This window comes from Felis catus, chromosome B2 (genome assembly GCF_018350175.1).
Source record: "Felis catus isolate Fca126 chromosome B2, F.catus_Fca126_mat1.0, whole genome shotgun sequence".
NCBI lineage: Eukaryota > Metazoa > Chordata > Mammalia > Carnivora > Felidae > Felis > Felis catus.
Window position 1 is genome coordinate 53,557,425 of NC_058372.1, and position 8,508 is coordinate 53,565,932.

Genomic DNA, 8,508 nt, shown 5'->3' on the forward strand with positions numbered 1-8,508 from the left:
TGCTTCAGTTAGAATGCCTGGCAATGTCAACATGTAGATGACCAATCCAATATCTTGTCTGCTCACTTCCTTGAATTGCCCTCTTCCAATGATCCTTTCTCCAGCCCACCTGCTCCCAGAGTCCTTCATTACTACATTGCATACGTGATCTGCTCTTCCATTTTACCAAGCCCTCTTGGCCAAGTCCAGTTCCACCTACTCCACATAGGCACCTTTGCAGTTGAACATGGCTGGAAAAAAAATCAGGCAGCCATGCTAACTGACCTTACTTTAAATTTGTGATCAATAACCCCACATGGGCCTTCAGGACTGATCTGAAGCACCAAAATACTTTCTTCTTCCTTTTTTACTCCTGCTTTCCTAGATTAGTATTTTATGCCTTCTCCTTTGTCCTCAATCCTCAACATCTCCATCACCATCCTTACCTTCAGTTGATGCCCTTGCTTCTTATTTCACCAAATAAATAGACATGGTTAGAGGTACCTGGTGACTCAGTCCGTTAAGCATCTGACTTCAGCTCAGGTCATGGTGTGTGAATTCGAGCCCCGCCCCAGGCTCTCTGCTGTCAGCACAGAGCCCACTTCAGATCCTCTGTCTCCCTCTATCTCTGCCCTTTCCCTGCCCTCACACACATTCTCTCTCTCTCTCAAAAATAAACATAAAAAAAAAAAATAAAAATAGACATAGTCCGAAGAGAACTTCTACATGCTACTATCACCAAATCTCCTAGTCTACCCTGCATCTGTACTTTTACACTCTGCTTTTACTCCCATTAAAAATGAATGAGTGGTCCTAGCTCTAGTCCAAGACCAGCACCTTCACTGTTTACTGGATTCCACCGTTACCCCCACCTTCTCAAGAACAGATGGAATATAGTTGCCCTCTCCCTTATACTGCATCCATCAATTTTCCTTCTCAGGTAGATCATTCCTATTGGTACTGCAATTAAGAAGGAGGAGGAGAGGGATACTTGGGTGGCTCAGTCGGTGAGGTGGCTGACTTCAGCTCAGGTCATGATCTAGCGGTTCGTGGGTTCAAGCCCCACATCAGGTTCTGTGCTGGCAGCTCAGAGCCTAGATCCTGCTTCAGATTATGTCTCTCTCTTTCTCTCTCTCTCTCTCTCTCTCTCTCTCTCTCAAAAATAAATAATTTTAAAAAAAGAAGGAAGAGGAGGAGGACAAAAGATACTATACTTGAACTCATATCTGTCTCTAGCTATCACTGCATTATTCTCCCACCCTTTCAGTGAAACCCACAAAAGAACATCTATAGTACCTGTACCCAGTTCCTCTGTTTTATTCCCCCTTGATTCCATTACAATCAGATCTTGGCCCTTATCACTCAGTCAGAATGAATTTTTCTGTGTCAATGCAAAGGTTAATCCTCAGTTTTCATTTTACTCAATTTTACAGCAGTATTTGATATAGTTAATTCTTTCTTCCCTCCAGAAACACTTTCTTCTCTTGGTTTCTAGGATAATACTCTCAGTTTTCCTCCTGCTAGGCCAACCAAGCATAACCAGCCTCCTGTGCTGGTTTTTCCTCACTTTCTCAAACTCTGAATGTTGGAGTAGACTGAAACTCAGTTCTTGGAGCTCTTTTCTTTCCTTTTCATTAAATATCATGAGACATTGCACTACTAATTTATATCTCTAGCCCAGACTTTTCTTTTGAAACCTCTTATATCCAACTGACTTCTTCATAAAGGAACTTGGCTTTCTAATTTTATCTCAAATTGAACATGATTAGAACTGAAATTTTAAATTTCCCTCCCAACCTGGCTCTCCTTATATCATCCTCATAATTATAAATGGCAACAACACTCTTTCTGTACTTGGTCCTAACACCTTGGATTCATTCTTGAACCCTCAATAGTGAACTCTTGTTCAGAATCTGGCCACTTCTTACTCAATTAGTCAAGTCTGAGTCACCATTACCTCTCACCTGTATTATTGCAAAAGCCTCCCAACTATTCCTTCTTTCACTATGGCCCTCCTGTTGCCCATTCTCCATGGGGCAGCCAGAATGATATTTTAAAAGTATAAGTCAGATCATGACTTTCCTCTGCAAAGAATCCTCTGTGATCTCCACCCCTGTTCCCTTTCTGACTTCATCTCTGGTTTCTCTCTCCTTAAGGGCTCTGGACACACTAGTCTCCTTGGTTTTCCCTAAACTTTCCATATTCCTGCCTCCAGGACTTTATACTTTTCATTTCCTCTGCCTGAAAAGCTCTTCCCCATACCACATCTTACTCTCTCACTTCTTTCTAGTCTGTTCACAAATATCACCTCATCATTGAAGCCTTTCCCGACTCTCCTATGTAACCCTGCAGCCCCTCTTCCAGGGACTCTCATCTTCCCTTTCCTCTGCTTTGTTTTTTTCATGGACTTATAACTACCTAACTGACACATTAAATATGTTTTTGGGTTTGAGCTCCCTGAGCACAGAGATTTTATCTGTTTATTCACTGCCAGTTATGCAGAGCCTAGAAAAAATACCTGGGACATAATAATGGGTGCTCACTATTTGTTGAATACATGACAGAATGAAAATAAGTTGAAAAACACGAACAGAAGCCTATAAAAGAGAGGAGTTAGAAAACAAACTAAAGTGCTCTTGAATATTAAAATACAACAGCTGGAAATAGAATCTATTAGACAGGTTTGAAGATAAAGTAGAAAAATTTCTCCCAGAAAATACAAGGGAAACCCAAGAAGATGGAAAATAGAAGACAAAAGATAACAAAATTGAAGGATTGGAATAAAAGGGAAAATACTCCAATTCTGAGAATTCTAAAAAGTAAGATAAGAGCAAAGAAATAATCAAAGAAAGAATTCAATAAATTTCCCAGAACCAAAAGACATGTGTTTCAAGATTAATGTTTGCACCAAGGGAATCCAAAATTACACAACACTCATGTAAAGATATTGGGCTATATCATACAAAATATATATGTATTTACCATTAGACCAAGCAATCCCACTCTAGGACTCTATCCAAAAGAGATACTTGCAAATATGCCAAATGACATATGCACAGGGATATTTGTTATACAGTTATTTGTGTAATAACAAAATGCTGAAAACAATCCAGATGTCTATCAATAGGAGAATGATTGAATAAAACTATGTTATCCAGTTGTAAGTAAAATGTTTGAGCAATAGAAGAAATGTGACCATAAATGGAAAACTAGATAATATTAAGGCATTATTATTTATTTTTACAGAGGTAATAATGACATCATAAGTATGTTTAAAAAATTTATCTCTTAGAGATGCATATTGAAGGATTTATGGGTGAAATAATAGATGCCTTGTATTATCTTTAAAATATTCCCAAAAAAAATTTTAAAAAGGGATGGTTGATGTAAGCCTGGAAAATGTTTATAATTATTTAATCTATATGATTAAACAACATTGTATGCAAGTATTCATTACAGTATTCTCTTTACTTTTTATTATATTTGGAAATTACTATAATAAAATATTTATTTCAAACACAATGGGTTTTTATTACTATCATTAATGTGTATTATCCAGAAATTAGTATGTACTGGAGACAAAATGAAAGTCCTAAAAGCTGAGAGAAAGGGGGAGGGGAGAGAGAATAGGTGCTGTAAAAAAGACCAAGAATTATAAGGGCACTGGACGACTAAATACTAAACCTTATATCAGACAATGAAAAAGTGCCTTCAAAATTCTGTGGAAACAACTCAAAATATGGGAGAAAGTATCTGTAATCATATAACTAACAAGAGACTTGTATGTAAAATATTAAAAGAACTTTTACAATTCAACAATAAAAAGACAAATAACCAATTAAGTTATCAGCAAAAAATTTGAATAGGCATTTGTCCAAAAAAAAATACACAAATTTCCAGTAGGCACATGAAAAGATACCCAACATCATTAATCACTGGGGGATGCGAATCAAAACACTGAGATACCACTTCACATCCACTAGGACAGCTATAAAAAAAAAAAAGACAAACAATAACAAGTATTCACAAGGCTGTGGAGAAGTTGGAACCCTCATACATCATTGGCAGGATTGTAAAATGGTGCAGCTCCTTTGGAAAACAGTTTGGTAGTTCCTCAAACTGTTAAACATAGAGTTACCATATGACCTGCAATTCTGCTCCTAGGTATATATGCAAAAGAATAGAAGACATTCATCCACATAAAAATGTATTATGCAAATGTCCATAGCAACATTATTTTTTTATTTAATGTTTATTTATTTATTTTGAGAGAGAATGAGAGCAGCACAAGCAGGGGAGGGGCAGAGAGAGAGGGAAAGAAAGAGAATCCCAAGCAGGCTCTGTGCTGTCAACGTAGAGTATGATACAGGTCTTGATCCCACAAACCATGAGATCATGACCTGAGCCAAAGTCAAGTGTTGGACACTTAACCGACTGAGCCACCCAGACACCCCAACAGCATTATTTATAACAGCCAAAAAATGGAAACAATCCAAAGGTTCATTAACTGATAAATGAATAAGAAAAGCTGTTATATTCTTACAAAGGGATTTTATTTAGCCATAAAAAGGAAAGAAGTATTGATATTACTATATGAATGAACCTTGAAAGCATTATGCTAAATGAAAGAAGCCAGTCACAGAAAGAACTTATTATATAATACCATTTATATGAAATTCCCAGAATAGGCAAATGTACACAAACAGAAAGATGATTTGCGGTTGCTAGGGACTTGGGACGTGGGAGAGGACTACAAATGATTCAAGGTTTCTCCTGAGGGTAGCAAAAATACTGAGGAATTAGATAGTGGTAGTGATTGCAAAACTCTGTGGATATACTAAAAACCACTCGACTGTGTACTTTAAATAGATTAATTTTATGGTGTGTGAATTATACCTCAATAGAGTTGTTATTTAAAATATTGTGAAGATGTGACCGTGAGTGTTGATGCTGGGTGCAGTCTGTGGCTTAATCAGTTGGCATCTACTCTTTGTCTTATTTGCTGATTAGCCAAACATCATTAAAGGTGTTCAAGCAGCCTACTCAATTTACTAATCCAGAAATTCTTAACTATTTTGGATTTGCAATCTTCCCAACTGAATCTAGTGAAAATGCTTTCTGAATTCATAGTAATGATTAAAAATCCACATTCATAGACAGTCTATTCTTGACTTACCTATGTAAAATTATTTTGAGTTGGAGAACAAAGAAAGTTGAAAAACCGTTCAAAGTGATGCTCAAGGGGTTAAGCTAAAGAGAGAGACAGAGAGTCAAACTGTGACTTAGAGCAGTGGTTACACCAAGACATGATGAGCAATCAACCACAGAGTCTGTTTTGGTATCTCTTACATTGATAAGCAGTTTGAATGATCTCTGCATGATAAAAGTGGTTTGAATCAGTGGTCATATCACAGAGAACACAGTGCAATGTTGTTTTTACTCTACTTCACTTTTTGAGCACGAACTTGAATCCTCAGAAGCTAAGTTTATGAAGATAATACACATTCAGGTGAATTATTGTACCTGTCGTTGCAAAAGCTAACAACCTTATTCAGATGAAACAGCAATTGAAGACATAGATTATTGATGAAAGGTAAAAACATGACATCAAACTTGTCACTGTTTTTGAAAGTTTATCACTTACCTAAATAAGAATCAGATGAAGATGAAGAGTTTAAAGATCAGACTGTGTTCTCTCAAGTCTAGGATTCCAATTTTTGTGGTAGGATCCAGTTGATTGATGGAAATGAATGATGAAGGGTTAGACTTCATCTCTCTCCGTGGGGCTTTGTGGGCATGAAGACTCCAGAACATAATGACTGTGGCTGAGGATGACACTCATCATTCACTTGCAGATCTTGAGGGGTAATCCCAGCCTTCCCTATGGAAACATTCATTTGAAAAGGCTTAAGAGAAACAACCAAAAAGTGTAAAGTAAGGATGTAAATATAAGACTGCACCTTGCTGGAAATGCTTGTCTCATGCAAAAGATGAATGCACCTGAATCACATGCACGCAGGCCACACATGGCGAAGGCAGTGCCTGGGAGCACCTGTGTAAGACAACACGCCAGAGCAGGAATTTGGTTGCATGTTTTTCTGAGATTGTTGGAAGAATACTCATCCTAAGTTCCTATGAAATTTTATTGTGGTTTTATCTTTGTTGTAACTTTTCCTAAAAAGTACTTTAACATTGTCATTGCTGTGGTTTTTATGCATGCTGTGAATGCCTATTTTCATTTTCCTTCCTTTTTAACCACGAATGTTGGAATCAGTTTTCAATGACTGCTTAGCAAGTACCATTAATAATAAATTTCTTTGAGATCAACAGGCCTAACTAGTCAGTCATTGATTAAGACTACTGATGTGTATCAAGGAAAAATTCCTTTTTATCTAAGATACTTTTGAGTGGTAGGACTCCTATCTACTGATACAAAGATGAGCTGATGGGGCCAAAATGAGTACATTGCTCAGCATGCAGTCCAGCTTCAAGTCTCCCACTTTGTTCTTGCTGTATATGTGTGAGCATAACACCTAAAACCAGTTTGCTGCTACCATTTGAACCAGATAATTTAACTATACATTTATCTCCTTACCAAGCAAAACAGTGAAAAACAATATACTTAAAGAGCTTTTAGGGGAAAAAAAAAAGAGACTTCTGGAGGGTAATTTTTTAAAGTCTTCTAGATTCTGATGCCAAATAACTAACAGCAAAAGTAATTGCAGCAAACTCATTATAAGCCATTTTTATTTTTACTTGTAGTCTTCTCAAATATTTATCCCTAGAAAGTTAATCTTGGTTACATTGTGCTACAGAGTAAAATAGCCTGTAATTTCCGGCTGTTGGATTTTAAGTTAAGATTCTCACCTACAAAATAAGAGTCAGTAAGAGTTTTTTTTTCCTAACTAAATTCGAAAATAATGTTCTCTTTTTAAAGATTTTTATTTTATTTTATTTTATTTTATTTTATTTATGTTAAATTTATTTATTTGGGGGGAGGAGAGGGGCTGAGAGAATCTTAAGCAGGTTCTGTGCTGTCAGCTCAGAGCCCAAGGCAGGACTCTATCCCAGGACCCTTGGGTCACAACCTGAGCTGAAACCAAGAGTTGGATGGTTTAATCAACTGAGTCACCCAGGTACCCCTAAAAATAATTTTAAAAGCCTTAATTAGACCTGTTCAAAAAACATTTTAAAGATCAGCCTCAGCAACAGACATCAAGTTTATCTGGGATGAGTCTTTGGGATTCCAGACCCAGAATTCTTTAGTGGCTTTGGCCAAATGGAGTCTTCATACGTTCCAGGCCTTCTGAATTTTAATTGTTTCCTTTGGGAATAGTTTTCTGATGGAATGTGATTAGTAATAATGGCTATGCTATATTTAGATCGTCTCATCCATTGTCACCCATTCCCATCCCTTTAATTTTGGGTAATACACATTTCTCCATATGATGTACAGGAATATATTTGAAATCAATGCTAGCTCAAGCTGATGATAAATGGCTGCCAAGTGTCAAAGCTACTCATTTTTCACCGATTGTGTTCAAAGTGCGGCCTTAATGGTCATTTTTTCCTTTTTAATGTCTTACTATAGTACCTTAACATGAGAGTTATTCAAAGTGTTTGCTCTTTCTCAACATTTTTCCTGACTCAAATCAAAATGGATATATTAAAAAAAAAAAAAAAAAAACGAATGGGAATAAAGACAGCAGGGGCGTTGGTTTATTTGTATTTTCACTTTCATTAATTGGAGATACAGAGATTGAAAAGAAGTTTAAGGATTGAAAAGAAGTTTAATTTAAGTTTAATTAAGGATGAGGTAAGATTTTTGTTTTATATTTGGTCACAAGAAAAAAATCAGTTAGAAATATGAGTATTGAAGAGATGTTACTTCAAAAATAATCAAGTTTCTCCCTAACTCTGTATCTTTACCACTGAATAACTATGAAAGGTCAAATGGAATATGGTTTGTTTTTAAGGAACAATTTTATCATTTACTTTTAGGAACATGATTAAAATGTTACATTTGTTTCACAAATGTTTCACACATTCTTACCAACAGAAAGTATCCTATGACTTTGGTACACTGCATAGAAGACCACTTATTTCATGGGTGCCTGGGTGGCTCAGTCAGTTAAACGTCCAACTTTGGCTCAGGTTATGATCTCATGGTTCATGAGTTTGAGCCCTGAGTCAGGCTCTGTGCTGATAGCTCAGAGCTTGGATCCTGCTTCGGATTCTGTCTCCTTCTTCCTCTCCCTCTGCCCTTCCCCTGCTCATGCTCATGCTTTGTCTCTGTCTTTGTCTCTCTCTCTCTCTCTCTCTCAATCTCAAAAATAAATAAATATTTAAAAGAAGAAGAAGAAGATCAGTTATCTCAGGACTCCTGGGTGGCTCAGTCTGCTGAGCATCTGACTGTTGAATTGGGGTCAAGTCATGATCTCAGGGTTGTAGGATAGAGCCCCATGTCGGGCTCTGTGCCAGGCTCTGTGCCGAGTGTGGAACCTGCTTGAGATTTTCTCTCTCTCTCTC